We start from the raw sequence: 9,932 nt of genomic DNA on the forward strand, positions 1-9,932 counted from the left end.
TAGCAAAGTTTGTGATTGTTTGTTACAAAGGAATCACAGAATGAATAATTGACTGGAATGTGATGCCATACAAAGAGCAGAACTGAGGCTAACAGACTCACCTCAAATCTCGCCTCTGTCATGATCTCACTTCACTATATGGTTTGACCCCATAAGAGCCGACTCAGCCACTTCAGTCTACAGAACTTGCATTTCTCTAAGTGCCACACAGTGTCTCTGCTGCATTTTTGAGGAATCTTCCCTTTAGTGCGGCACCACGTGTACTCCTGAATGCCCGTCACTCTTTTAGACGCCTGCTGGACTCCAATTTTCATCAGCCCAGCCAGCATGGCCAATAGTCAGGGATGTTTATAGAACTATAGAGTTAGAAGGGACCCTGAGGATCATCTAGTCCAATCTCCTGCAATTCAGGAATATGCAACGGCCCCATACAGGGATTGAACCTGCAACCTTGGCATCATTAGCATCACACTCTAGCCAGCTGAGCCATCTTCCCATCCAACCAAACCAAACCTATTCCTGATTTAAAGCTTTAACAGGTCAAAACAAGCACTCTAAATAACAAGAGTGATTGGGTTGTATTTATAGGATTCTTGTATGGGTCAATGAGATTTATTTCTGCATTATATTTATATTCCATTTTTTCTTCCCCGGAGCTCAGGTTGGCATACAGATGTTTCCGCCTCCCCATTTTCTGCTCACAGCAACCCCGTCAGTTTTGTTAGTCTAAGAGTCCATCAGTGGCCCCAAATCAGCTAATAAGCTTCCTAGCTCAATGGAGACTTGAACCCTATTCAAACTACTGTAAGTCACTGGCTCTTTGACCTCATTCTCTGAGCTCTTTGAGGCCTGATCATTATACTAATACATTTGCCCTGCCAGTACAACTTCAGAAGCGTTAAAGATGAATAATTTTTTGTTATAAATCCTTGGTGAACTTTCTATGTTAATTAAAGAAAGAAACATTTATTTACATCTTACAATTGGAGGCATACGGAGGGTGTCAATGTGTGTGACAAGTTCTATTTCTAAGAGTCTACAATAGAGTGACAGATCACTATCAGAGGAACAGGAGGTAAGAAGGGATCTAAAACTATCACATGCTTTAGGAACAGTTCCCGAGTAATTTCAAACATTAGCTATAATCCTGAACACTCTCAAACGAGGAAAACCCCAGTGAATATGAAGCCTATAGGCCAATTGGCGCAAATGTTCTCAAAAGTGCTTGCTTCTCAGTTCACTTCCAACTGTTCTTCTTCCATCTGTTAGTACCTTTAATTAATTATGTTATCCAATGACATCTGTGTGTGCATGTGTGTGCGTTAAATGACATTGAAACAACCCTCCAAAACCCAGTATTTGTCTTTTCTGACACAAAGCCTGCTGCGTTCATTTCGTTTTCTGCACTGAGAACATTTATTTTAATCCACGGTTTTCTCTTCTCTGTACCTCTTTGTCTACACATAGGAGGGATGAACATTATAAAGGAGCCTCACTTTCATATCTCCTTGAACGAGTTAACTACATTTTTTTTTAGCTGTCTCATTTTGAACACTTAACTGTCATAGGGCAGAGCATGGACCATTTCATACATTTTAAAATAATACATTGTCTCGTTGGCGATAGCACTGTCATTTGTTTTCATTTTGCTGAGATGTCGTTTTCTCAGATTGAAATATATATTAAAGGAGAAAAGTCCAACTTTCTGGGAAATACAACCAAAGATTAGGGTTTGATTTTCATTATTATTTGATGTTGAGGATCCAACTAAGGAACAAAAACAGCAAAGTGTAAAATATGGGCATGATGCAGTCAAAGTTAAATACTTATAAGACAAAAGGGGCATCTTTAATTCATTAATGATTTCAAACGAAAAGAGCATATCTCTTTCTACTTCTTATTGAAATCAGTGGATTCAAAATAGATCATGGCTATATCATGCCCAAGTCAAAATAAGTTGTAAGTATTGATTTGCACAAATTCATAGAAACAGAATATTACAGTAGGTAAAAATACACATGACTGATTTGGGTAGAACAAATTCCATCTCCACCCAGCAAATGTGTTCCAGAGATACTGGCGAGTCATTTTGACTGAGCAGAAGTCTACTTGCATGAGGCTGCCCACATATATAAAGATTATTATTCATATTATTCCTATATGGGCATATCATACTTACAGAACAGTAATATTCCAGAGATGTGAACAGAAGGTTTTAAATATAGTCTGCTTCTGCTGACGCAAATTATTTCTTTGTCCCCAGTTTCCAGAGAATGTATCTGTTGTAATTAATCCAATCAGAAGCCACATATTAACAAAAAGCTCAATTTCATTTTTTAAAATGATATCATTAACTACATACACGTACACACACACACACAAAATAGACCACAAGTGGCAGCTAGAAACTGAAAATTTTAAATGAACACTTTCTCCATATCCATCTCTTTCACGTCAAATAAGAAGAGAAAAGCATGTTTGAGGGAGATAGTGTTATGGAAAGAGCTTCACACGGAACTGCCTGATTCCCCTAAAGCTTATTCATCAAACTAGATTTGGCATAATGTGTTCTAGTGATTTTCACAATGTTTTAATGTGCAGTGTTCCTTAAAATTACTGCTATGATAAAGCAGGCACATTTGCTCATTTGAAAGAAGCAGCAAATAAGAATAATGGAAAAAATCTAATGTTGATCGGCAACAAGGACATTTGGTGGGCAACTGGGAACAGTCGCAACACCATGTGTGGAGAGCTATCAGCGATACCCTCTGTTTAGTAATGAACAATCTCTCTGGCCAGACTGAGACATTTCTCTCGTAGAGGAAAACCTAGATGCTAGAGAGACCTCCAGCCTCCTTAATGCCTACAATCATCTCAGCTACGTTACCCACATGACGGTGTCACTCCACACATAGGCAGCAAAGTTATGCCACTAACGATGCCCTCTACGCCTCATGGTTCTTGGCCTCCAACATCCATACAGTGAACGTAACACAATCTGGAACCCTTATTGTTCAAGGTTTCAGAATGTGGGGCAACCTCTCCAATTTGCTGGTGGCGGTTGTTTCTGCATTTCTTATAGCGTTGGCATTGTATACTACACAAATATCTGTGTAGTGTACACAAATATGCGTGTACCTTATTTGCAGTCTCTTCTGCTCACTAAACAATTGTCTTTCTCACAGAATGGGGAAGAATGTAGGGCTGCTTGCTCTCAGAAAGGTTTTCTTATCCCAAGTGTTGCCTGTGACAAAACAATATTGGTTGCTTTTTGGGTGCAAAATAACATGGCTCTCTCTGTGTGTGTCCATAATCTGCAGAGGAGGGAGGAAAAGTTTCTGGGTGGTATATAACTTGAATAGCTGCAGCTGACAAGCTTTTTAGCATAGCTGCCAAGGAGACGCTATTGGCAAGAGAGAAATTCCTATTATATTCCCCTAATGTCACCATTAAATTCTTGTGTGAAAAATTTACTTGGAAAGTGCTATTACCTCAGTACAGACAGCATTCACTGTTGCAATTACTGCTTGCTGTGTTTTGGAGAATATTCCTCTCCAGTGGGCTTTCTTTTATATTTTCTAAATAAGTTTGGAGCTAAATTCTAGTGCAAGTAGGAATCCTCAATGAAAATGTTCTTATTTAATATGCAGCATGGTTACTCAATTTTTAGGCCCAGAATAAGAGGTTGTTGGGACACGGGTGGCGCTGTGGGTTAAACCACAGAGCCTAGGGCTTGCTGATCAGAAGGTCGGTCGTTCGAATCCCCGTGACGGGGTGAGCTCCCGTTGCTCGGTCCTTCTCCTGCCAACCTAGCAGTTCGAAAGCACAAAGTGCAAGTAGATAAATACTTCCAGTGGGAAGGTAAACGGTGTTTCCGTGTGCTGCGCTGGTTCACCAGAAGTGGCTTAGTCATGCTGGCCACATGGCCTGGAAGCTGTATGCCGGCTCCCTCGGCCAATAAAGCGAGATGAGCGCCACAACCCCAGAGTCGTCCGCGACTGGACCTAATGGTCAGGGGTCCCTTTACCCTTTAAGAGGTTGTTAGTTGATGAGCAGGGTAACTCAAAGCTGGATAGGAAAAGCACAATAAATAATAATAATAATAATAATAATAATAATAATAATAATTTATTATTTATACCCCCCGCCCATCTGGCTGGGTGTCCCCAGCCACTCTGGGCGGCTTCCATAAAAACCAAAAATACAGTAAAATATCACACGTTAAAAACTTCCCTGAACAGGGCTGCCTTAAGATGTCTTCTGAATGTCAGGTAGTTGTTTATTGTTTTGACATCTGCTGGAAGGGCGTTCCACAGGGCGGGCGCCACTACCGAGAAGGCCCTCTGCCTGGTTCCCTGTAGCTTTGCTTCTCGCAATGAGAGAACCGCCAGAAGGCCCTCGGCGCTGGACCTCAGCGTCCGGGCAGAATAACTGGAGACAATATTTAAGGGACCAGTCCAATGCACAAGAACCTGACATAAAGCAAGTTGGAGTAAGTTAAGCCAGTGTAAAGTTACAGGGAAAACTGGGCATTTAGCTGGATCTGGTGTAGACAATCTTACTTGATTACAAGTGATAACCAAAGAAGAAAGAATAAGATTTATAGCAGTGGGACATTCTCTGTTTACATACAGAAACTGAATGCATTCCTCCACAATGAAAACACCCACCCAGATTCCAAAACCTTTGTTGTGAGTCCTGCACTTGGTTTATGCACTCATTCTGAGCTTTGTTTAACTGTCAAGATGCAAATCCTATAACTGTTTCACAGCATGGCAGTTGCCACCTTTATAGTTTTGTCTCAGGTCAGCTCCCCATCGGCCAATAATTGCTTTTGCGTTTTTTAAATCAACAGCTCCTCCACACACAAATCTGTCTCTCGACCTCTCTTCCAGAATGTTCATAAAACAACAGCGTTCAGTAAGTTTTGTTACTTACTCCTTCCTTCTCTTTGTGTTATTTCTGTTTTCTGTGCTTGAGCTTGCTATGGATTTTGTTACTTGCTGCCTTTGGGGCCGGGCAGGAATTTCCCACTAGGCCAATTGGCTCTCGCCTGGTGGTTTTGTCTGCCTCATAGCAACTGTCACAACTTTGGGTGGTTTGGCATTGGATGAGCCTTGGTCTTGGTCGGAGGGAAGGTTGTAGCCTCTGCCTGCCCCTCTGAAGGAAAGGGTACCCCATTATAGGCATTTGGGAGGAGTTGCTTCTTCTTTTTTTAAGTGATATTTATTAAAGTTTAACAATTACAAAAAAAAAAGAAAAGCAGGCAGTGATAAAAAAGAAAAAAGATTACAATACTTCAAAAATAAAAGAAAAGTACAATACTAAGGGAAAAAAGAGAAATGAAAAAAACCCAAAAACAATACAACAAAGCAATAAGAGTGAATAAACAAAAACATTTAAAAACACTAACATCCAGTATTTTCATATGTTTATCTTTCATTTACTTATTTCCTTGACTTCCTCACACCTCCCTTTTTGTATTCTAATTCAATTAGTTGTTTCAGCAAGTCCTTTCCCTCTTTCTCAAACTTTGTTCCATAGTTTATCTTGACACAATTTAACCTTAAATTTTACACTTTGACCCATTAACAATCTATTTTTACTTAATTCTTTATAACCTTTCTGCTAAAACCATGTAAATTCATTCCAGCATCTTTCTAACATTCATTAATTTTACAATGTTTTTGTAAATATACTTTAAATTTTTTCCAATCTTCTTCCACTGACTCTTCTTCCTGGTCTCGGATTCTGCCAGTCATTTCCGCCATTTCCATGTAGTCCATCAGTTTCATCTGCCATTCTTCCCTGGTAGGTAGATCTTGCATCTTCCAGTAGTTTGCAATAAGTATTCTTGCTGCTGTTGTGGCATACATAAAAAAAGTTCTATCTTTCCTTGGCACCAATTGGCCAACCATGCCCAAAAGCAAGGCCTCTGGTTTCTTCAGAAAGGTATATTTAAATACCTTTTTCATTTCATTATAGATCATCTCCCAGAATGCCTTAATCCTTGGGCACGTCCACCAAAGGTGAAAGAATGTACCTTCAGTCTCCTTACATTTCCAACATTTATTATCAGGCAAATGGTAAATTTTTGCAAGCTTGACTGGTGTTATGTACCACCTATAGATCATTTTCATTAACTTTTAAGGCATTACATGACGTAAATTTCATACCAGTGGTCCATAACTGTTCCCAGTCAGCCATCATGATATTATGTCCAACATCTTGTGCCCATTTAATCATAGCAGATTTCACTGTTTCATCTTGAGTATTCTATTTCAACAGCAAGTTATACATTCTTGACAGATTCTTAACTTTAGAGGAGTTGCTTCTGTCTAGATGCTCAGGCAGGGCCACAGCACTCCTCAAGGCAGCAATCCTGTGAGGGTGTTCCTATTTGATGTAAGTCATAGGCTCCCTCTCTTCCGGGCTGACCCTACAGGAAATACTTCCAGCAGGCAGGCTGGAGGTCAATGGTTGTCCCCAATGTGTATGCCAAACCTCTTACATCTGTAATTGATAAAAATTATGGCATTATTTGACCTGAGGTATGTTGTCTTGTCTGGTTACTCTACATGAGACAGGGCAGCAGGTGATGTGGTGCCTGGGCACATAAGTGGATAAGAACAGTTTATCTCTTCCATTCCATTTCCCAAAGAAACTATATTATTTACTACAGTGGTACCTTTGGTTAAGAACTTAATTCGTTCTGGAGGTCTGTTCTTAACCTGAAACTGTTCTTAACCTGAGGTACCACTTTAGCTAATGGGGCCTCCTGCTGCCACCGCACCGTCACCACACAATTTCTGTTCTGTTTGTTAAGAAGCACAGTTCTTAACCCAAGGTACTATTTCTGGGTTAGCAGAGTCTGTAACCTGAAGTGTCTGTAACCCGAGGTACCACTGTACTTGTAAACAAGAGAGGCAGAATCCCTTTGTGCCAAACAGTTCCCAGATATGGGAATCACCACTCTTTGGCTCACTGGCTTCTTATGGTGCTATCATAGTTCTACAACCATGGAAGAGCAGTGCAATCTCCACAAGAATAGGCAGCCACAGTGCTCCCCAGACATTTGTGCTTTGGCATGGGCTCTGTCATATCAGGAAGGTGAATTTACCATCACTTCACAACACCTCTTTCCCTGTCTTTTATTCCAGCGTCTGTAACCCGAGGTACCACTATACTTAGGAAGTCTGAGTCAGGCTCACATAAGGGCTGCACTAGACATAACATTTAACAAATATTTGCATTTAATGCACAATTTTAAAACAAACGCAAACAGCATCAGTTCAGCTATTTATTTTAATATAATTCTCGAGATCACAGCAAATATGGAGGGGCAATTTAACCACTTTCTTCGTTTCTGCAGTCCTGAGCAAAAATGCTTCTTCTGAAGCTACAATTTGCATCAGGAAAAGCTGCTGTTAAATCAAACTATGCACCAGACATTCTTGCCAGAGTCACAAAAGTTGTTGTTTAAAAGAAAAGAAATGAAAAGTGAGACTATATGAGTGACTTGCCTATTGACAACATTGGCTAGAACTACCCGGATCTAAAAAAAAACTAAGAACCGTTATATAGTTCTCAAAGCAAATTTACCTTGATTTCTGTACAACACCCCCTGGTGTCACATTTTATAATACATTTTAACGTTATAATTGACCTGTGTAGCTGAGTCCATTTTTTAGTTAATATGAGAGAAAAAAGAAACCACAACTTCTCTTAAAAGATATTAATGGTCAAGGGATGTGTGTTTTAATCCTAACTAAATCTTGCTAAGAATAGTGTCATTTTCCATTGAGCATGCAGCCTCTGAAATGTTGACCTTGTGTACTTCCTGACCTGCCAAGCCTTTTATCTTCACAAATATCTGGGGTTTGTTGAAAATTATAGGGCCTGGAGGGTGTTATCCAGCACCATAGAATGCTTAATGATGACTCTGCCCCATGAAGGAAATTGCAAGACAGAGAAAGAGCCCTCTCCCAATGGGAATACAGTGGTACCTCGGTTACCGAACGCCTCCATTGTCAAACATTTTGGTTCTCAAATGCCAAAAATGCTTCCATTTTTGAACATTTTTCAGAACTCAAACGTGTGACGCGGCTTCCACTGAGTACAAGAAGCTCTTGCAACCAATGGGAAGCCATGCCTCAGTTTTCGAATGTTTCAGAAACCTGTCTTCCAGAACGGATTATGTTTGAGAACCAAGGTACCTGTGTGTGTGTGTGTGTGTGTGTGTGTGTGTGTGTGTGTGTATATATATTGTGCTGTGCAATAGGACAAAATGAAGAATTCAACAGGTGTCCAAGAACGCAATGTTAATGTATCCAAGAAGGCCCTTCCTGACTTACAATGTCAATTGCTGGAGCTTATTTTGAACCAATCAATTAAGAAAGTACTATAAGACCTGAATTAGCTATATTGATTATTCCATAGCACAAAGTAGTATGTGCACACATGTGCAGTCCTGCCAATTTTCCTGTCACATTTAGTTAGAATTACTTATACATACTTTAATAAGAGATTCGCTCTTTAAAAAAACAGTAATTAAAATGAGTTTTCTAGTGCTTTGAAAGAAAGATGTATTTTGGAGATATCGGAATGCTTTTGTGAGAAAAGAGGACAACAGATAAAATGCTTCATGTAATAGCCAATAATTCTGCATTCATTTAGGTATATTAAACTTGGGCTGCAGTGCTATAGCTACTTACCTGAAAGCAAGCCCCATTGAACTCACGTCTGAGTAAATGTACCTAAGATAGGATTTCATTCTTATTTCCATTACATTATTTCCATTTGTGCCCTCCAGCTCATTTTTGCAGGCTGTTAAAAAGGACTCTTCCTGGCCAGTTCACATATTCATGTATATGTTCACTAGTCAACATTTGATAACATGCAGTTGGCTGTATCAACTGCTTTCATTGTCCTCCATATTGTGAGGTGATACAAAATGAGGTTCACCCAAGGCAAGATTATTGCTAATTGAAAACGGTAATATTTGATGTCCATTTTTGTAAGGACCCAAGCATGTGCCAGCTTCTTTCTGTCTAGATCAGTGTTCAACTCTTGGAATCTTTATTTTTGAAAGGAAATTAAGATTTGTAGAGCAAGAAGACAAGATTCACAGGCCTTGCTGGCTAAATTCAAAATTTGACCGAAAATAAAGAAGTGCATTTTAAAAGCATTGTTGTCATTGCTTTTAATCCCCTATAGCAGGGGTGGATAACTTTTTAGCCATGAGGGCTATCCCATCATCAACTTCTTCCTTCCCCACTGATTGATGCATGGAACAGATAGGGAATGTATCCTTCTTCCCATGTAAATTGTGTTCCTCCCAATCCGTGGGTAGGAAAACTAAGGCCTGGGGGCCAGATCCAGCCCAATCGCCGTTTAAATCCGGCCCACAGACAGTCTAGGAATCAGTGTGTTTTTACATGAGTAGAATGTGTCCTTTTATTTAAAATGCACCTCTGGGTTATTTGTGGGGCATAGGAATTCATTCATTGTTATTTTTCAAAATATAGTCGTCCCCCCCCAAGGTCTGAGGGATGGTGGACTGGCCCCTGCTGGAAAGGTTTGCTGACCCCTATAGCAGCTTAGGGAGCACAGGGTGAGGAGTGAGTTTGGTGGCAGTTGACCTCTGTGAGCTGCATGCAGGCCATGGATAGCCTACTGGTGCCCCATGACAAACAGATATTTGTTTGTTTGTAAGGACTGAAATGCATGTGGCTGAATAGGGATTTTGACCCAGGTTGCTCTTGTTGAAGGTCAGCACTATATTACAATACAGTGGTGCCCCGCAAGACGAATGCCTCGCAAGACGGAAAACTCGCTAGACGAAAGAGTTTTCCGTTTTGGAGGTGCTTCGCAAAACGAATCTCCTATGGGCTTGCTTCGCAAGACGACAATGTATTGCGAGTTCCTGTTGG

The 9,932-nt window shown here is 40.3% G+C and overlaps 1 long non-coding RNA gene across 1 annotated transcript; it reads right to left on the bottom strand.

Moving 5' to 3' along the window:
• Positions 1-1,259: 1,259 nt before the first annotated feature.
• LOC310705864 lies at positions 1,260-3,483 on the bottom strand. Its single transcript, XR_014525500.1, has 3 exons — positions 3,139-3,483; positions 2,180-2,279; positions 1,260-1,767 (listed from the first exon to the last, which is right to left on the bottom strand). It is a non-coding gene; the product is annotated as an uncharacterized lncRNA (long non-coding RNA).
• Positions 3,484-9,932: the final 6,449 nt, after the last annotated feature.

Source organism: Podarcis liolepis (genome assembly GCF_965112155.1).
Source record: "Podarcis liolepis genome assembly, chromosome: 4".
Lineage (NCBI taxonomy): Eukaryota > Metazoa > Chordata > Lepidosauria > Squamata > Lacertidae > Podarcis > Podarcis liolepis.